Source organism: Nannospalax galili, unplaced genomic scaffold, assembly GCF_000622305.1.
Source record: "Nannospalax galili isolate Female #2095 unplaced genomic scaffold, S.galili_v1.0 scaffold582, whole genome shotgun sequence".
NCBI classification, from domain to species: Eukaryota; Metazoa; Chordata; class Mammalia; order Rodentia; family Spalacidae; genus Nannospalax; species Nannospalax galili.
In genome coordinates, this window is record NW_008349130.1 from 1826943 (window position 1) to 1848963 (window position 22021).

A 22021-nucleotide genomic window follows, 5' to 3' on the forward strand; every position below is an offset into this window, starting at 1 on the left:
AAAAAAAACACCAGCAACACGAATAATCAAGACAAAAACGTCTCCTCCAAAAGTTACCAATCCCTAAACAATGGCTTCCAAAGAGTGACATAAATGAAATTTTAATTCAAAAGAATGAACACAAATATGTTCAAAGATCCCACAGAGTACACAAACAAATGCAGGAGCAAATTCAAGGAAGATACAAATAAGCTGCACGAATTCTGAGACAACACAAACAGCTGAATGAAATAAGTTACTTTGGGTTATGAAAATAGAAACCAACAAACAGATAGAGGTACTGATAAAAAACCAAACAGAAACAATACAGGAAGTAAAAATTTCAATTGACCAAAATAAAATCTCAGTAAAAAGCTTCATCAGCAGAATGGATCATATGGAGGACAGAATATCAGAGCTTAAGGGAAATTAGATTACGCATTCAAGTCAAGGACAACTTTTTAAAAAAGTATGACTGGAACATATGAGATCTGTGGGACACTATGAAAATACCAAGCTTATGAATTGTGAGCCCAGAAGAAGAATTTCATGCCAATGGCACAGAGCATATTTTCAATAAAATCAGAAGAAAATTTCCCAAATCTAGGGAGAGTTAGTCATCCATGTACAAGACCAAACAGACATAGCCAAAAAGAAACCCCTCATATCATATTATAGTCAAATAGTCAAAACACTAAACATTCAAAGAAAAGAAAGTGTACTGAAATTGGCAAGAGAGAAACACCAAGTCACACATAAAGGCAGGCCAATCAGAGTAACAGCCAAAATCAATGAAATGGAAAATAATAAATAATAAATTGATTAAACAAAAAGTTGGGTTTTTGAAAAAAATAAACAAGATTGATAAACCTGTAGTCAACCAAAAGAAAGAGAGAAAGGACCCAAATTGATAAGATTAGAGACTAAAGGGGAGACCTTGCAACAGACACCAGTGAAATCCAAAGGATCGTGAAGACATTATCTCAAAAATCCATAGTCCACCAAATTGGAAAACCTAAAGAAATGGATGAAAAGCGCAGATAACCTATCAAAGAAGAGATTACATATGCAAACAGATCCACCACAGCAGTAAGTTGGAAGCAGTAATTAAAAACAAATCTCAGCAAAAAGAAAGCCCAGGTTCAGATGTATTCACTATAGAATCCTACTGGATCTTTAAAGAAGAACTAAAGCCAACGCTTCTCAAATTATTCCATAAAATAAGAAGGGAAAGAATACTTTCAAATTCCTTTTGTGATGCCAGCATTATTACAGTAGTAACTAAACAAGACAAAGAAATAACAAAAAAGAAAATTGTAGATCAGTATCTCTGATGAACACACAAATTCTCAATAAAATACTTGCAAATTGAATTTAAGAGGGTTACCAGGAACCTCAAAAATAACAATTTAAAAGTTTGGGAGTGGGCGGGGGTGCAAGCATGGCCCTCCCTGTTGCACAATAAAGCCCTGAAGTTCAAAAAAAAAAAATTAGAAATAAGACAAGGTTGTCTTCTTCTATTCACTCTTCAATACAGTGCTTGAAATTTTAGCTAGAGCACTAAGACAATAGAGAGAAACAAAACAAAAGAAAACAAAACCAAAAAAACAAATAGGAAAGGAAAGCCAGGCGTGGTAGCACACGCCTTTAATCCCAGCACTTGGGAGGCAGAGGCAGGCAGATCTCTGTGGGTTCAAGGCCAGCTTGGTCTCCATAGTTGAGTTTCAGGCCAGCTGGAGCTACAGCTCAAAAAGACCAACCCCCCCCCCCAACAAAACACACACACACACACACACACACACACACACACAAACCCAAAACAAACATACAAGAAAGGAAGAAGTTAAATTACTGTTATTTTCAAATGATATAATTCTAGACTAAGAGACCCTAGAGACTCCACTAGAAAACTCCTGCAGCCGATAAACACTTTCAGCAAAGTGGCAGGATACAAAACTAACAAACAAAACTCAGTGACCTTTCTGTATACCAATGAGAAATACACCGAAAGAGAAATCAGGGAAATAATTCCACTCACAATAGCCTAAAATATACCTTGGAAAAGTTGGGTGTGGTGATGTTGCATGCCTTTAATCTCAGTTCTCAGAAGGCAGAGGCGGATCTCTGTGAAATCACAGCCAGCCTGGTCTCTATAGCAAGTCCAGGCCAGCTGGGGATACAGGGAGACCCTGTCTCAAAAAGCAAAAAGCAACCTTGGAATAAACCTATCTATGGAAGTGAAATACCTTTACAAGGAAAATTTTAAAACACTGAAGAAAAAAATAGAGAAAGGCACTAGAAGATGGAAAGATCTCCCAGGTTCATGAATCTATAAAATTAATATTGTGAAAATGGCCATCTTACCAAAACCAATGTACAAACTCAATGCAATTCCAATCAGATTCAATCTCTCTTCTTCGTGGAAATAGAAAAAAATATAAACATTTACATGGAAACAAAAAAGAGCCCACAGAGCCAAAGTAATCCTGAGTAACAAGAATACTGCTTACCATATGAATACTGTCTTACCATATCTTATTTCAAGTCATATGACAGAACCATAATAATAAAATCTGTGTGGTACAATAGAGGTTCCAGATATAAGACCACACAACCTTCGTGGAAATAGAAAAAAATATAAACATTTACATGGAAACAAAAAAGAGCCCACAGAGCCAAAGTAATCCTGAGTAACAAGAATACTGCTTACCATATGAATACTGTCTTACCATATCTTATTTCAAGTCATATGACAGAACCATAATAATAAAATCTGTGTGGTACAATAGAGGTTCCAGATATAAGACCACACAACCACAGCCACATGATTTTTGACAAAGAGGCCAAAAATATACACTGGAGAAAAAAGCATCTTCAACAAATGATGCTGTAAAAACTGGCTATCAATATGTAGAAAAATGAAACTAGATTCTTCTCTCTCATCTTGTGCAAAAGTTGACTACAAACTGATCAAGAACCATAACCACATTATAAAACCTGAAATTCTGAAACTGCTGTAAGAAAAAATAGGCAATACACTACAAAGATATAGGAATAGGTAAGGACTTTGTAAATAAGGTCTGATCACTCATAAGATAAAGGCAATAATTGACAAATAGGACTTCATGAAGTTAAAAAGTCTTTGTAAAGCACAGGCAACTGTCAAGTTACAAGGCAGCCTACAGAATGGGAGAAAAATGTCAAGTTATACATCTGCCAGAGGATTATTATATAGAACATATAAATAACCAAAAAAATACCCCAAACATCCAGAAAACAAGCAACCCAATAAAAATCGGCCCTGGAACTTAACTGAATTCTAAAAACAATAGTAATGGCTGATGAACACTTAAGAAAACATTACATATCATTCACCACCAGAGAAATGAAAATCAAAACTACACTGAGATTCCATCTCACTCTGATAAAGAATGCCTATTATCAAAAAATCATATGAGCCATGGTGGTACATGCCTTTAATACTAGCACTTGAAAGGCAGAGGCAGGTGGATTTATTTGAGTTCTAGGCTAGTTTTGTCTACATGGTGATTTTCAGACCAGGCAGGGATGAAACAGTGAGATCCTGTCTCAAAGAAAAAAAAATCAAAGGGTAGCTGATGCTGGAGAGATTGTTGGTGTGAGAGTAGACTGATGCAGCCACTATGGAAATCAATGTGGCAGTATCTCAGAAAGCTAGATATAGAACCAATATGACCAAGTTATGCCACTCTGGGCATATAGCCCAAGTTATGCCACTCTGGGCATTCTACTACAGAGATATTTGCCTATCTATGCTCATTACTGCTCTGTTCACAATAACTAGGAAATGGAATCAATGTAGATATCCATCAAAAGACGAATAAGGAAAATGTGGTATAAACACACAATTTAAAAAAATTATTCAGCTGTAAAGACAAATGAAATTGTGAAATTTACAGGGTGAAACTGGAAACAATTATACAGAGTGAGTAACCCAGGCCCAGAAAGACAAATGCCCGAAGTATACTGTCTTTCATGTATGGATTCTAGCTTGGGACCTTTATATTGGTGTATTTAACTTGGGAGTACCTATAGAAGACAGAGACCACTGGGGGGGAGTGCCTTAAGGGAGAGGAGCTAATAGAACATAGTGATGTGAAAGCAGAGAGGGGGAATGCTGGGAGTAGAAAGGTTTATTAGAAGTCACTGTTTATTAAACAAAACCTCAGTGTTCTTATTAGTTGTTAGAGGCCCATAAAACAACACTGGCCCTCGACATTCCTCTTGGCTGCCCACCAGAACTAGATGATAAGATACTATTACTGAAGATATACTTCTTGGTTGCAAGATATAGAGAAATCAAGCTGGAACCCAGCTTGAAGCTTCCTCCCTTCTGGCTAGTTTTTATAGTGAATGCTAGAAGGTACTCTGTAGGTTGCTGGGGGCAAAAGCCAGCAACATCTTACCCAGGTATGACCCCTAAGAACTACAATGTAAACCTGCTGGGCAAGATGCACTGGCGCAATAGTGGCATGGCTATTATCAGAGTAACCAACTGCTCTCTGATTAGTTTGAGGCCCACTCCACAGGAAGGAATACATGCTTGATACTGCTAATCTTGTCAAAAATCCATGATCAGGGATGTCATAGGCCCTACGGGGGAAGACATTACTGTTTTTTAGCTAAATTGACATGGTCCCTAACTTTACTCAATATTTGTGCTTATACTCATAGATAAATGTCACCCTCAGCCTTAATCAGAGAAGCTTCTTTCTGAATGGTGGTGGTGAATGAAGATATTCATGGCAGCTTTAGTTGCTGAGAGTAAGTATGGTAGAGAGCTAAGACCTAAATATGACACTCAAGCCACCTTCCCTAAAGCTCAGGGATAATTTCAGAAGGAGTGGAAAGAATGTAAGAGCTGCGATAGAGAGAAAGGCTTTGAAGTGCTATCTTCAGGGCGGTACACAGTATTGTGAATGTGATCACCCAGCACCTGCAGTTGCCTACAATGGGTCTGTAAAAGACTGGCCTGTCAACAGTCAATCATGGATTGAAGATGGGCTCACGGGGCCCTATTCTTTTGTGCTGGATAGTTTCAGTTGTCAAGTTGACACATCTGGAAAGGGGAAACCTCAATGGGGGAATTTCTTCCATCAGATTGGCTTATAGGTATGTCTGTGAGGCATTTTCTTGAGTGTTGAATAATGTGGAAGGGCCTAGCCCATTGTGGATGGTGCTATCCATGGGCAGGCGGTCTTGGGTTGTATAAGAACAAGCCAGAGGAGCAAGCCAATAAGCAGTGTTCCTTTGTGATCTGTGCTTCAGTTCCTGCCTCCAGGTTCCTGCCCTGGCTTCACTCAGTGACAGACTGCCACTTGGAAGATTCAATACCTCCCCCACAAACCCCCAAGTTGCTTTTGGCCACAGCAACAGAAAATAAACTAGAACACCTTCCCTGCTGTACTATTGGCTACTGATAGATTCTAGGGGAAGGGCAGTCAATATGTTGTGTACTCACTGAGGAGACCACCAGACTCCACTGGATAGTTTCAAACATCTGGTCAAACCAGATGGTCTTGGTTAAAAGCAGTACATCACAAAACAAAACCAAAAATCATGAATATGGGAGAGGCACTTGTAGAGAGGAATGGAGGATGACAGGAGGGGAAGGGCAAAAAGAGAGGATAGGAGGTGAGAGCAATTGGAATGTCATATATCAAAACTCCCTGGAACTGGACTTAGGAATGGTTGTTAGCCACCATGTGCGTGCTAGGAATTGAACCCAGGCCCTCAGAAGAACACCAAGTGTTATTAACTGCTGAGCCATCTCTCTAGCCCCTCACCTTCCTTTGTACTATAGGACCTCTATTATAAATTAAATAAAAATGTGGAAAGGAAATACAGCAGTACAATAAAACTGAAGTTCCATTTCACAGGCTTCTCAGCCTCTGCTTGCTTTCCCTGCATATCAAGTCCCCTGTAGCAGTCAGGAGGCAGGATAGGAACTGAATGCTCTCCCTTGCATCAATCCCGAAGTGTCTTCAAAATAGTTTCAGTGGTATTCCATACATCCCATGGTTGCTTAGTGTGCTGGAATGACTTCTAGTTTCAGCCTAGACTTTTAGCAAAGTAGAACATGGAGAAGAGAGGCTTCCTACTACTCTGAAAAACCTACATTTACCAGAGGAAAAGACATCAAGATTGGAAGGATTCTAGATGGGTGCTTTCTGAGTGCTCTAACGCTGACCTTGCTTACTAGAGCAAAGCACATGCAAGGCTGAGAGGGCTGTTGGTGCCCCTGACCTCTGCAGGGAGATCCCTGGACTTTACTAATGTCAGAGTGTACTTCAACGCACTCTTTTTACTCCTTCTGTATTCAAGTGCCATCAAACACATTTTAAATTCTTAAGTAGTTTCTGCAATATTCCAATGAAAAAGTTTGCCAACGTAGATATAGATATAATGTGTGTGTTCTTACATGTGCACATGCACACATGAATGTGGAGGTCATATGACAACTTGTAGGAGGCAGTTCTTTCCTTCTACTATGTGGGTTTCAGGACTCAAATTCAAGTCGTCAGTTTTGGCCACAAGCACCTTCACCTGCTGAGCCACCTCACCAGCCCTCAATTTGCTTTAGAATGATCCAAAAATGCTGTCAAACTTTAAGGTTACTTAGTCTGAATTGGACAGTATGCGTGAATCTAAAGATCATTAAATATGCTTACGGGGTACTAGACTTGAATCATTTAAAACTTTTCACAGTGGGAAAAGAAAGGAACACATTCTTACCTCGTTAGAGTCTGTAAATGAAGTTACTGAGACTTCTTTCATGAATAAACAGAGATGTCATGCATTGTCATGAGTGTAACCTTTACCTAGGGAAGGGCTAACCTCACCTTCCTACGCTACCCTGCAGATATCCTCAGATCATTCCCATCCTGTTATCTACTTTATAAGATTAAAACCACAGCTGACATTCACTGAGTTCTCCCTCCCATGTCTGTCAGTCTGTCTGTATAGTATTTTCATAAGCATTTAACCTGTACTAACTTATTTAATCCCTCTGGAGTACATACGATATTTGCACTTTAAATCTGAAAGAACTGAGGCGCCTAGCTATGGCAAGGGCCCTCAGCTGCTGACCTGCAAGTAAGCCAATGACGGACTTTCATCAGCAGCTTTGCAATAGGCTGTCAATTTTGACAGCCAGTAACTTTGCCAGTAACTTGCTTTTGCCTTTTTCGTGTTACTACCCTGGAAGCCTTCCCCATCTAAGATGCTGCTCTGGGATGCCATTCTCTGAGAGAAAGGAGTCACGACTTGCTCACTAAGCATTTTTTAGGTCAACTCCTGCTCAGATAGCAGAGCTGAGGATCCTTTCTCTATCTGGTCAGATCCCTTCTCTATGCTCCATTCTGCTAATTATGGAGGCTGAGCTGCTTGAGCGCTCTCACCTTCTTGTGAGCTGAGTTCAGTCAATGGCATGATAGTTAAGAGGGAGGGAGGACAGTGAACTAGAATTTATCCTCCAGGGTCAGCCTCATCACTATGAGGGTCTCCTTGCTGATTGTAGTAACTGTTTCCAGGGTCACTTTGGATTTCGCAGTAGCCCCGTCACTCTGACGGTCTCTTTGTTGACTATAGTAACTGCTGCCTTCCCTCTCCCCTGTGTCTAGAGCTGGCAACATTTCCACCATGACTAGCCCTGTGGGGCTACACTATGTCTCATGTTTCTTTGTATTCAGCTCACAAACTTTGTTAAAACTTTCTAAACATCAGTGGACTGACTGTTCTTTGCCAGTACTCTGACTGATACAATATGGTAGGGTTCATCTACTTTCTGGCTGCCTCATGTCTATTTATTGCCAAACCAGTAGATTCCTTCTGCTGTCAGTACTCTCTGTGTGGACATCTGATATCAACAATGAGTCTTGGCTGACACTATTTGTTTACTGGGTATTATTGCTGTATTGGATAAGGCTGGTATTGCTAGTTTCCAATATTTTTGAAATTTATTTATTTTTATTCTATGTGTTTGTGGTTTCCCTGCATGTGCATGCACTATGTGCATGCAATACCTGTGGAGGCCAGAAGAGGGCATTGAATATTCTGGAATTGGAGTTAAGGAAGGTTTTTAGGTGCCATATGTGTGTTGGAAACTGAATCTGGGTCCTCTGCAAGAGTAACCAGTGCTCTTAATCACTGAACCATCTCTTTAGCCCCTGGTTTCCAGTTTTTGAGAGGATCAATCCTACCAGTGATCAAGTCCTATTTCCAGTGATGAAGGGCTAATTCAGAGTAGGAAGAGGAAAGCTATTGTTTGCTCTTTTCTTCATACACAAAGTTCTCAGATCTCTGTCACTGGATCAATGTACCCAGTACTGTGAATATTAGCTCTGTGTATGCTGCCTCATCAACTCACTTTCTCTTGTTTCTGAACTGGCATGAGAACTAAGTACTAAATAACCTGTCTTTGTCTTATTTAGATACTGTAACTGGCCTACTTTCATCTCGATGTGTTAAAGGCGACTTTTACAACAGATATGTAATAGTTAAGAGACTAGAGGCTGGGAACAATGGAAGGCAAGCCTAACTGTTCCATAATGTCCTGTCTCTACCAGTGCTGTCAACAAAAAGTCAACATCCATGGGTGAAACCTCTTGGAAGTTCCTACAAGAAAACTCAGAGGGATTCTGAGTAAGTTTTCTGTGGTTTCAGGCCCTCCAAAATATGTTCTAAGAAATACCAAATTTTGTGATCATTTTATCCTTCACTAGTCTGTTACAACCTGTCCCCTTAATACTTGGATCTTTCCCCACTTCATTTGCGAAAAAACACAGATATAGTTAAGACTAAGTAAGAATAATTTCAATTAAAAGTTCTATTTGAAGATAACTATGAGCCATGTAAAATGTCTTCCACTTCACATTTTTTTGATTAATATAGAACATTCTATTCATCATGAAAGTTCAGAGCAAGGTACAATTATTATGTTTTTTGATTAAAGTAAGTGTATTTTACAAATTTAATGACTTTAAAATCAATTTTTGAAATTCACTAATGTAATAGTTTTGATCTCAGAATCAATGCTTATGCATAAAAATCAGGAATGATCCAAGTTTCAAATATTAATTTATCTAATCAATTCTAATATGAAAAGACAAGCTAATTTTCTCTGAAATAGCTATCCTATTATACCCTACATTAATAACATCCTAATGAAATAACTGGTTCTCAGCTACCAATGCCGCTATTAATTCTGTGCTTTTTTTGTTGTTGTTGTTTTCTGGTCTTTTTGAGACACGGTCTCCCTGTAGCTCCAGCTGCCTGGCCTCGAACTCACAGAGATCCGCCTGCCTCTGCCTCCCAAGTGCTGGGATTAAAGTCATGCGCCACCACACCCGACCCGGCTGTGCTTTTTTATACTCTCATATAACAGGCATTTCGGATAATTTACTTAATAAATCATCTTAAAGGACTTCCCATCTTTACCCACTGCCAATCATTCCTCTTCTTATTCTAATATTCTTTCATATCACCTTGAAGCAACATTAAAGTAAAAAACAATAAATGATCAATTGCATTATACATTTTACAAGTAATTTTCCTGCCTCTTATGTATATGTCATTAAGAAAAATAGTATTTTGCTATCATTAAACTTATTAGAGTAGTGAAAATGGAAGGGAGTGTCAGAAAGAAATGTTCCTTTCTGCCACGATTATTGGCGAGGCTTGGTATGGCTGCCTTATCACAAATTAGAACCAGGAAACTAGTTAGAAGTGGAGAATGAGCTCACAGTTGCTTTCGCATACCAATATGGTTTTATATTTGTTGTTCAACTGACCACAGTATAAACATTTGGAAAAAGCTTGTGTCCATACTGAACATATGCAGATATTCCCTACATAGGGAATAAAGACAACAACAACAAAAATATAATAAAAAACAGCCAACAGCATGATTGAATAGTCATACTGTATTGTTTAGGGAATAATGGCAAGAAATTGTATTGTACTATGTCATATAAGCAATAATAATACATGTAATCAAGAGATGATTTAAAGTACATAGGAGGATGCATGTAGGTTGTATGCAAATGCCATGCTATTTACATGACAAACATGAGTTTCTGAGGATTTGGATGTTTTCATCAGTCCTGGACCAAATCCCCCCTTAGATACTATGAGATGATCAACAAATCAAAGAAAGAAGCCCAGATGGATGGAATGGATGTACTTAACTCCAGGAAACAATATAAAAGCAAGGAAAGATGACAGGTGGCGTACAGTGAGTTCAAAGCATACAATCTAATCTCAGGGTTCAGGAGTGTTCAGGACATCTAGGAGCAGGCAATGAGGCAGTGGTAGCCTTTGGGGGCAATTTTGTGAGCTCTTAACTCTGTGATAGAGAAGCCAGAGAGGGTCTGACTAAACCTCTGGCAAATGTATATCTTACTTACAAAAAGAGGGGAAGACTGGACTTGTACACATAGGAAATGACGGAAATGCTTAGTGAGAAACTTTTTTATGTAAAGTTTGAGTAGTGTGAGATAATCCAGAAGTCTAAATCTTCCAAATACACTAGATGGTGAAGCAAGGTCACATAAATGGTTATAAATATGGCCTCTAGAACCAAATTGTTGGGATCCATGGCCCTGCTCCAATATTTGCCACCAATGTAACCTTTCTGTGCCCATTTCTCTATCTGTAAAGCTGGGATGATAGCAGTACCTACTGTAGTTGATATCTTAGATATACTAGTATTATACTAATTTATTAACAGTTGTGGTTTGAATGAAAAAGTCCCCCACAGGCTGCAAGTATCTGAACACTTGGTTCCCAGTTCAAGGCACTGTTTGGGAAGGGTCAAGGAACCTTTAGGTGGTGTGGCCATGCCGGAGAAGTACATCACTGGTGGCAGGCTTTAAGAGTATACGGCTGTTCTAGTTTGCCTTCAATTGCTGTGACAAAAAATGCTGAGAGGAAAGCGTTTATTTGGCTTCCATCTCCCAGGGTTCATCACTGAGGAAGTCCACAGTAGGAACTCAGGGCAGGAACCTGAGGCAGGAGCTGAAGCACAGGCCATGGAGGAACGCTGCTTACTGGCTTGCTCTTTTGGCCCATGCTTAGCTTGCTTTCTTATACAACATAGGATGATCTACCCAGGGTGGCACTGCCCACAGTGGGCTAGGCCCTCCCACGTCGCTCAACAATCAAGAAAATGGCCCACAGACATGGCCAGAGGCCAGTCCAATGGAGGCAATTCTCCAGTTGAGGCTCCCTCAACCCAGGTGTGTGTCAAATTGACAAAAAAGCGATCTAGCACAATGGCATTGCCCATTTCCAGTTTCTCTCCCTCCCCCTCTTTTCTGTGCCTGCTTGAAAAGGCGAGAGCTCAGCTTTCTGCTCCAGCTCCCTATGCTGCCACGCCTCCCCTCCATGCCTCTGAAACCGCAAGTCAAATAAATTCTTCTTTCTGTAAATTGCCTTGATTGTGGTGTTTTAAAACAGCAACAGAAAAAGTAACTAATACAAAAGTAGTATTTTCATTATTAACTGAAAAAACAATAACGACAAAAAACAGGACCAGATTCTTTTCACACAAGGTTAGATTAAATATACAGGAATAGGAGAAATTAAAAAAAATGTTTTAGTTATTATTTTTATGTATACGAGTGCATTGTATGCAAATATGTGAGTGCACCCATGTTGTGCAGTGCCGTGGAGGTCAGAAGAAGGTTTCAGATTCCCCTGGAACTGGAGTTAAGGATGGTTAGTAGCCACCATGTGGGTGCTGGGAATCAAACCCGGGTCCTCTGCAAGAGCAGTCAGTGCTCTTAACTGCTGAGCCATCTCTCCAGCCCCAGGAGAAAATTTTTAAATAGAGGGGGCAGGAGAAGGCTTAATTTTTCTTGATTTGCTTATTTTTGTTTTATGTGTATAAGTATTATGACTGCATGTCTGTAAACTGCATCCGTGTCATGCCCGCAGAGGACAGAAGAGGGTGTCAGATCCCCTGGAACTGGAGTTACAAACAGTTTTTAGCCACCATGTGGGTGCTGGGATTCAAACCCAGGTATTCTGCAAGAACAGCCAGTGCTCTCTGCTGAGTCCTCTCTCCAGTCCAGGAGAAGGCTTAAAGAATCATGGCTGATTAATCTCATTGCCTTTGATATTATAGGAGATAATGCTAAACAGTCTGTAAAAAGAAAGGAGAAAGTTATTGGCACTATACTTTCCATGAGAAAGAGACAGAGGCTGCTTTCCAGAGCAGGAGCCTGCCGGGTTCCTCCCAAGCTGCTTTAGCATTCTGGAGGTGCTGGGTCAGATTTGCCCAGGTAATGGAAATAGACACATAATAGCGAAGAATGAAAGCTATACATTTAAAACTGTGTTTTATTTTCAAGAATTTCATACATGAGTACAATATTTACATCATTTTCACTCCTCCATGTCTCCAGCTCTTCCCATGCCCCCCCTTATTCCTTCTCAATTTGATCTCATCTTTAATTATTATCCTATCAGATTGAAGGAGTATGAGAGGTAGTCTAGGCAAATTCCTTATAGGTTAGAAAAGAGGAACATATATTTCATGTGCTAGGAAACTTCTGATATTTTCTCAAAGTGTCAGTTTGGTCCTCAGTAATCTGGGTGGAGGTTAGTCTAAGGATTATCAGCAGGGGAACTTCCCAGCAGACCCTAAGGAACAGAAATTCCTTCAGAAGAGGAGCTGCATGGCCGGGAAGGAATGCGAATTAAGTACACAACAAAGCTGTTTGAGACGAGCTAGAGAATCCTTAATGCCACTTGCTAACTGTATGATCTCAGGGGAAAATCTTACATCTTTAAGCTCTGGGGTACCATGTGTAAGATAAAGGCAAGCTTAATGTAAGAGACTAAATCCCCGATAAGCAAACAGGGCCACTAATGAGCAATAGAAATGGCAGACTTCCTGCTTCTCCTTGGTTTGAGACACAGGGCTCCATCACCACTCTGCCACTCAAAGCCAATAGAGTCCCATTTCCCACTGACTTATCCAGACCAGTTTATATAAGACCAAAGTTGGATCTGTACATATCTACCTCACCCAGCTTGGCGCTGTGACTTATGGGCTCTCTCTTTAAGTTGGCCAATCCAAAATTAAGGGAAGGGGAACTTTCCTATACCACCAGAAACACTTAAAAAGCCAAAGACTCCTGGGGGTTTTGGATTACATCACTGGTGGCAGGCTTTAAGAGTATATGGGCTGTTCTAGTTTGCCTTCAATTGCTGTGAGGACTGGATGGGCAAATGTATGTGAAGCATTAAGTACAAGCTCGGCAGAAAGCTGATGCACAGTAATCCTTAGCTATGATCACCACTAACTAGATTGTTTACACCAAGGTAGCCATTCAGAAATGAGGACAGGTGCATGTTGTCCTGTGCCTCTGGCTGAGAACAAGTGAATAATGACAGTACCAACCCACTCCTAGGGTGCTATTGATGCCCCTTAATTTAGGCACTAAAACATTTTTTCAAGGGAGGTCTCATGTATTGGTTTCTTTTGCATTGTTGTGACAAAAATATCTGATAGAAACTACTTAAGAAAGGAAGGGTTTATTTGGGCAATACAGTCCATTATGAGGGGAAGACATGGCGACAGGAGTGCGAGATGGCTGACTGCATTGTGCCCACATCCAGGAATTAGAGACAAATGCTGATGTTCAGCTGGCTTCCTCATTTGCCTTTTTTAAATTTAGTTTGGTAAATGTTGCTGTTCAGTTGGCTTCCTTTCCCTTTTATTTAGTCTGGGATTCAAACCATAGGATTTCTGCCATGTGTCTTTCCTTCTCAGTTAAACCTCTTTAGAAAGACCTTTACAAACACACCCAGAGATTGATCTAGGCATTTCCAAATCCATTCAACTTGACAATGAAAGTTAATCATAACATCTCACCTCACTGTGTAGCCACCTGACTTGGAACTTGCAATCCTCCCACTTGTACCTTCTGAATGGCATGATTTCTTTTCAGGAATGCACCACTGTGCCCTAGTTTGAGACCCAGACTAGCCCACAAGATTGCAGGTCAACAGGGAAGTCTGATATATTAATTGCAGTCCTGCAGTGTCTTTTCAAGGTAGATTCTTATCTCCTGACAAATGACCATGGGATTTTGCAAAGAGTAGTGTGCATCTACTAGGCCCAGAAGAATTCAAGGCCCTGAGGGAATTATTCAAAGTCTGTTTCTATGTGGAATGCATGTGGTGTCCACTCTGCACTGATTAGGAGAGAAGGGAACTTGGGGGAAACAGAACTTGCCAGACTGAGAGATAAGTGTTCTTCAAGAAACTGGAATGAGATAGTCACATAATGAAATAACCAGACTCATGCTGTGACAGAATCTAGTTATGATGATGAAATATTGAGGCTGGGTGCCTAGGGAATAGGATGCTGAGAAAGAGCTGAGGCCCACAAGGACACCAAGAGTAGCAGCTCAGTTCATTCTGTGCTGCTATAACAGAAAACCACAGACTTGGTAATTTATAATGAAAAGAAATTTATTGGCTTGGGATGTAGCTCAGTGGTAGAGTGGTTGCCTAGTATGACTAAGGCCCTGGGTTCAGTACTGCAACAAGGAAAAAAGAACTCTTATAGCAGGGCCAGGCCTGCCAAGGTTTTGGATTTCCCTCTTTGAAATGTAAACTCTTCTATATTCTAAATTAGTATGCTTGTTTTTTCTCCTGTTTTACTCCATAATGTGTTTGGGGCTACAAAGGCTTAAGTAATTTTTTAATTTTTAAATTTTATTCATATGAGTGTTTTGCCTGCATGCATGTAAAAGTGCAATGCTTATGGAGGCCAGAAGAGGGTGTCAGAGTCCCTTGAACTGGAGTTACGGATGGTTGTTAGCTGCCATGTGGGTGCTGAAAACTGAACCCGGGTCCTCTGCAAGAGCAGCCAGTGCTCTTAATCACTGAGTCATCTCTCCAGCCCCAATAAAGACATTTTAAAATTTATTTTTCTTTCTGTTTCTAGATTTTGGTATCTCATTATACAAGATCATTTCAATAATCTCTGGAACTATGTGCTACTGAAATGCTTTTTAATAATCATCAGCTGTTCTTTGCAGTTTTCTTCTTGGTACACAGCACTTCTCTTTCAGGCAATAAGAAAACTGATGTATTAATATAAAAATATTGCATGCAATGAATAAATAAAATATTTAATGTAAAAGTCCCAAAGATTTAAGAATAGGAACAATCTCTTCAATGTGGCTGCAGTTTTATTAAGAAGGTAATATGAAACTTAATTCATGAATATTAATCAAGACTTTATTCATCTTATATTTATTATGCAACTATAAACATCCTTTTTCTTTATTCAAGAATATTGGAATGCTAGATCTCATACAACTCCCGCCTTGGAAATACTTTCAGTTTTCAAATTCTCTTTATAAACTGTACAGTGTTAGAAATTGTAGACGTATTTTATGCTCTCTGAATAATAAAGATTTATAACTCTAGAAGCTTCATAATTTGATCTATGAGTAGTTTTTAAATTTTCTACTGCCAGATTCTACAACTATGAGTAAATTTTGGGGCCAAATCACTTAGTATTTTGCTGCATGAGTAATTCGTACTCTCAGTGTGGATACTACATAAGTGAATTCTAGTAGTGTGTGGATAATAAATGGTTACTTCCCCCAAATTGTCTACAGGGCATTATACAGAGATAAGTTCATTTATGCTAATGTTTTAGGCTCCCGAACTCTGAACAGTTTTTTTTTAAACTCTATAATGCTTATACATTAGTTTTTTTTCATAGTATTGTTATGGATTCTGAAGCTGTTAAAAAAAGAATCTGAAATGATTCTATTAGAAATGTCTTCTAATGATTCCTTTAAATTATTTTGAATGTTTTTATTATGTTGACATGAATATAAGATCCTTTCTGAGGGCATATTTGCTGAAAATAACATTTGCTATTGCTGAAATTTACAATTGTTTACCCTTCCCAAACTCATACTTTAAGAGACCAAAACCATCCATCCATAGGATGGCTTTCCTCATTCTGGTATGTTGAAATTCCCAGATATCCAAGGCTACATTATCTAAATCAGATTGTTCCATAATGTGGCTCCCTTACCTTTCAATATAAGTGCAGGTAAAACACTTCACCTAGGAACATGTAGGCGAGCAAACCCAGTATGATTTTTTTTTTTTTTGGTCTTTTTGAAACAGGGTCTCCCTGTAGCCCCAGCTGTCCTGGAACTCACTATGTAGACCAGGCTGGCCTTGAACTCCCAGAGATCCGCCTGCCTCTGCCTCCCGAGTGCTGGGATTAAAGGTGTGCGCCACCATGCCCGACTTCAGTATGATTTTTTAATAACTTATTGTTAGCTAGAGTCATTCTTACCTACATTTTTTATTTTCAAGGCAGTAATAGTTCAATGTATTGTCCTTGTATGACTTCTAACTGAGCAACTGACTTACTTTCGTATAGATTTGTCATAACACTTAAGAAAGCCTGGGTTATATTCCAAGGTATCCCAGATCTTTATTATTGTGTGTGCACATATGATGTGATGGGAGGGTGCATACGTGCCATGGTGTGCATGTGGAAGTCAGAGGAAAACTCTGTGGAGTTGATTCTCTCCTACTTTATGTTGGTTCTGAGGATCGAACTCAGCTCATCAGGCTTGTGCAGCAAGGACTTTATCTGCTGAGCTCTCGCTGGCTCCCGTATCTTTGAAAATTTTGTTTCAAACTTTTCTTAATTCTTTGGAAATTTCACACATGTATATATTTTGGTCATTTTACCTTCCGTTATATTCTCTTTATCTGATTGATCCCTCACATATCCCCATATATTTTTTAGTTTTTGTTTTCATTTTTTGTGTATGAATGTCCTGTCTGCAATATGTAATGGCACCACGTGTGTACAAAGCCTATGAACAAAAAGAGGGTATAAGATCCCTTGGAACTGGAGTTACAGATGACTGAGTATTAGATGGACAGGGTTTCTGGGAAGGAAACCATGGGAAGGAAGCCATTCTAAGTAGTTATATTCAACTCTAACTGCAGTGCGAAGAGCAGCCTGACAGCAGAAAGAACCATTGTGAAGGAGTGGAGCTCCAGTGTGCTGAAGCACACTGACAAATCACAAATTCCCTTCCTCTTTCATGATTCTTTTCCCACTGCTTGTCAGTGATAGTTAATTTCCATTGTCAACCTCCTCAGGACCTGGAATCACCTAGGAAAGAGTGTCTCAATGGGAGGGATTAGGTGGCCTGTGGGCATGCCTGTAAGGAATTTTCTAAATTAGGTTATTTGGGGTGGGAAAATTCATCCTAAATGTGGGCTGCATCTTCTCATGGGCTGTGTCCTGCTTTGAGTGAAAAGGAGAGAGGGAGTTGAGCATGTGTCACCACTCTCTGCTTTACACTGTGGATGCAATGTGACCAGCTTCCTCCCTAAGTTCCTGCTATGACTTCTCCACCATGATGAACTATAACCTTGAAATATGTGTGGAACCCCCCCCCAACTTCCTTCTGTCAAAGTATTTTATCACAGTAACAGGAAAAGAAACTCACTCAGCTGTGGTCCTACCCTAGTGCCTAGAAACTTGTTCAAATACCTCTATCTAGACAAAAGGAAGATTACTGGGCTTCTCTGATGTTCACTGCTTTTCTATTCGTTTCCTTGAGCTAAATTTCTTCAAAGATTGTGGACAGTGACTCTTAGGATCCTCTTTTGTACCGCTTATTCCCTTGGCAACCCATTTCGGCATGGTTTAGCCTCCCCTATCACAACAAACCAGTCTTCTGGAGTATTTCCAGACACAGGCACTCACCGTCCCTACTGCTTTCCCTCTGTAACCTGCTTGTGCCTCTGCTGTAGTAAGCCACAGAGCTGGAACTCTCCTCCTGCTCCACAGCCCCGCCTTTTACTCTTCGCCAGTCCACAATGGAATCTGTCTTCCAAGTTCTGATTCCACGTTTTCTAAAATTTCTCTTCTTTAGTCACTTCTTACATTTCCATGACTTCCATTACTGTCTATGCTGATGACCCCTCCAAATCTGTTTCTGGCTCTGACCTCTCAACTCCCATTTTTCATCTGTTTGCTGGATCTTTTCACACTAATCCCCTTGTGACAGCTCTCTCAGTGGATTTAAAATTCATTTTGTTGCTTATTCCTTCAAATGACGTTTCTACTCTGGCTCAAAATCTGAGTCATCTTTAGCTCTCCACTCTTTCTCAGTTGGTTGCAATACAACTTAGTGTGGAAACGTTTCTTCTTTCTGGCCTATAAACTAGGAAATTGTGACACAACTTACTAACTCCAGGGAAATACTACATAGATTTCTGGTACTTTATTAAAGCCCCTTACTTTTTGCGCATTTCTGCTGGTGGGATGTGTGTGTACAGGCATGTGGAGGTTAAAGGGCAATCTTGGGTGCTGTTTCACAGCTGCTGTCTACCTAGCAGTGGGAAAGTATCCCTCACTGGCCTAGAACTAGATATATGGGATGGCCTGGCTGGCTAGCAATCCTGGGGGACAGCCTGTCTCTGCCTCTGCAACACTAGGAATACAAGCATGCAGGCTCACCATTAGCGGATTGACCGCTAATCCTCATGACTGCAAGGTAAGCACTTTCTTGACTGAACTATTTCCCTAGGTTCCTTACATTTAACTCTAGGAGGTAGTTAGTAATGAGGAAAACTGGGGAGGGTTTGTGTTCATTGGAGGAACTATTCATTGCTGTGGCATACTTGAACCAATTAAAGGAAAGATTTGTCTTGGGTTTGTGGTTTCAAAGGTTTTGATCTATCATAGTATGGCAGGGTAGACTAGCCAGTAAGGAGGAAGGGAAGGAGAGTCTGAGGGAGGGAAGATATAGGCTGATGCTGCCCATATTCAGGGTAAGTCTGCCCCCTTAGTTAATCCTCTCTGGAGATGCTATCAGACAAATATAGAGTTGTGCTTTGTTAATTCTCCAGGCACTTTTCAGTCCAAGCAGAGTGGTAATCTTGATGGTTAATCAAAATTAACCACCACAGCCTACTAGTCACCAATGGGCAGAGAAGAACAGAGCTCTCTTCTCACACAAGCCCATCTCATGGACTGGACAGGCTCTGATCTCTATGCAAGAATTTATATAGGCTGTTTTTTGCTGCTCTAGTAGGGATATCCTCAGACTGGGAGGGCACACTGAGCTAGGGGAATAGGGATAAGAGTTTTCATTTTGGTCTCAAGTCTAAACAATGTTCTTTAAGACTTCACCCTGAATAAAGTTAATATTTACTTTCTTTTTGGATCCCCATGTCTTCCTACTTTGGTTGAGAATCCAGAGATAAGAAGGGTGATGTGATGGATCACCTACATACTGGATCTAAAACTCACTTTTCTCTGATTCCTTTTTCTTTTCTTCCCTAAGATGGCAATGCTAACTCACTGGCATAGAAAAGCATGTGGTAGTGTAAACCTATAATCCCAGCACTTGGGAGGTAGAGGCAGGTGGAACTCTGTGAGATCAAAGCCAGCCTGGTCTACATCGTGAGTTTTAGGCCAACTGGGGCTACAGGGAAACTCTGTCTCAAAAAAGACCCCCCCCAAAAAAACCAATACATTACAATATTTTTCTATTGTGAGTTTTCATTTCTTGGCATGAGAGGTTTGGGTCATGAGTTATCTTATTCCACCCCTGCCTTCAAATTTTAATTTTATAACTTTTATATAACACCAATTATTCTTTTTAAAATGAAAACCCAGGAGGAAGAAAAGATATGAATTCTACTAAATTAATTTCCCCAAAGGACTGGTTGATTTAAGATATATTGAACTGCAAGATGCAATTGGTATCACACAAACACACTGAAAGAAACCATTAATAGCATGCATTATTTGGAAAAGCAAATGGTAAATTAGCAATAAACTGTAAACCAATGGATCAAATGCTAAATTCATTTAAAGATTTGGTTTGGTTATTGTTAAGCGTCCTTCTGATAAGCGAGCTAAAGAGCAGAAATAAATACATCTAAATAGAAATATTTATAAATCCTATTTCATCATGGTTAAACATTTGCCTGACAAGGGAGATAAATGATGCTCTTCTGTGTACCTGAAACTGAAAAATGGCTGAAGCAGAACGCAGCATGATAACAGTACCGTTCAAGTAATAGTTCAGAGAACCATAATTATTATTTACTTGCTTTTGCTGTTAAAAATGCAGGTTGTGGCAAATTGATCACTATGCTGTGTTTGTAGTCTTAGATCTGTTTCTGTTCAAAGATATTTAAGTCATTTTAGCTTACAAGGTTTGGTCAGTGAGAAACATCAGGCTGACCTTTTTAAATTCTATTAGTTATTTCTACACATTGTATGCAAAAAGGTTACTTCAGGATGGTTTTAAATAACTACTATGTCCTGTTGAGTCCATACAGAGAAGTCTTCCTTTCCTTTCCATTGCAGGCTCTCAGGATTCTCTTCAATAATCCCTGCATACTGAATTCGGGAATAGGTTTTCTTACTGCAGTGGGCTGCAGTATTAGGAAACCTTCAGCTATGAGCACATGATGCAGGGCTTCCAGACAGCTCTTTTCAGTGCCAGGGGCCCTTGAAGTCAGTGCACCCTGCACTCTGACATTCAAGAGTCCCAGGTTACCCAGTGTCTGAAGTCAAGGTCTCCATCTCTTTAGCACTAAACAAATGAATGAGTAACATGTAATAGAGCAATCTAGATATTTGCTTTAGGAAACCAGCATGCAAATAAGAAAACATATCCGCTGTTTTCCATGCTTATGAATTTGGCATTGACGAGTGTGCTTTAGGGCTAGGCAATACCTTTTAGAGTTTCTTGTAATGCCTTACCTTGTATCACCCACCTTAAGAATATCTAATGATTAAGCTTTTATGCAGAACTGCAGTTGGTTTTAGAGAACAATATACATTTTGAGATCTCTACAAACAAGTATTCCTATCAGTTCTTCGACTGACTTTCAGAATTTTACAAATTATTGTTTATTTTAAAAAATTTCTTGTTACTAGAAATTCCACAAATGTGATATATTACTTGTCACTATACTTAGTTTTCCTATGTGAGTAAATGAACCAAACCTATTACCCAGTCCCACACAGGGAAAGCCAGCATGCCTTGGGGGCAGGAGGACACTGCACTGCGCTTGTCCCTGAAACATGCTGCAGGCTGCCTGCTGCAGCAGCGGCTTCCTCGCCAGGTGGCAGAGGCTCTCCGCAGAAGGACACACTGCAGCGCTCACACTTGGCCTACTTCCTGGGCAGGATACCAACGACCACCGCTAAATGCCCCCGCAAATAACTACAATATAGTTTTTGCTGATTATGGGGATTGGGTTGCGGAAAAAGAAGAGCGAGGTGAGTGTGCGCCCAAGTGTGACAGATCACTGTTGTCTAATAGTGCCTAGCCGCACCCCCCCCCTTTTTTTTTTACAAGTCAACAGCCAACTTCCTTTATCTGTTAGATCCCAAAATCTGAAATAGCTTCTCCCTACAATGAAGGCACTACAACGAATCAGGGTTTTAAGGTAAACTCAAGGAATCAAGAAGGTAAAAGTGCTCCTTTCTGGCCTGAGCTTTAGCACCAAGTTTGGGACGTGCAAGTCTGCACACACTTATCTTCACCTCCCCAAAGCCCTTGGATTAGAGGGTCTTGGAGATGGGGGCATCTCATTCCCGGAGGGTCCTTTCTCCCAGAGAAGGCCCTTCCGGGTGCTCGCTCTTTAGTGTGTGAGGGACCCCCCCACAAACCAAATAGCTCACCCGGCTGCATCCTCCAAGCCCCAGCTTCGGGGCGGGGCGGAGGGAGGCGGGAGCCGGGGCAGCGCCTCTTCAGGCTCCCCCAGAGCCTCAGGATCCCCCCCGGCTCCTTGGCGCCCCCTGACGTCGGCCTCCCTGCAATCGGTCAAAGGAGGCTGGACAGCTGGAAGCCTGGGGTCCGGGCGCGGATGCTCAGGCCGGGCTTCAGCCCGCGGTCGCCGCAGCCATGTCCGCGCGCCCGCGCTGCCGCAGCCCGCCGTGATGTCATCGGCCGAGCCCCCG

The 22021-nt window shown here is 40.6% G+C and overlaps 1 protein-coding gene across 1 annotated transcript in view; it reads right to left on the reverse strand.

Moving 5' to 3' along the window:
- Bend6 (BEN domain containing 6) overlaps positions 1 to 22015 on the reverse strand; it is a 111517-nt gene extending 89502 nt beyond the window's left edge. The window contains exon 1 of the mRNA XM_008846512.3: positions 21743 to 22015. The gene's annotated coding sequence lies outside the window, so the exon portion shown is untranslated. The remainder of the gene's footprint in view (positions 1 to 21742) is intronic.
- Positions 22016 to 22021: the final 6 nt, after the last annotated feature.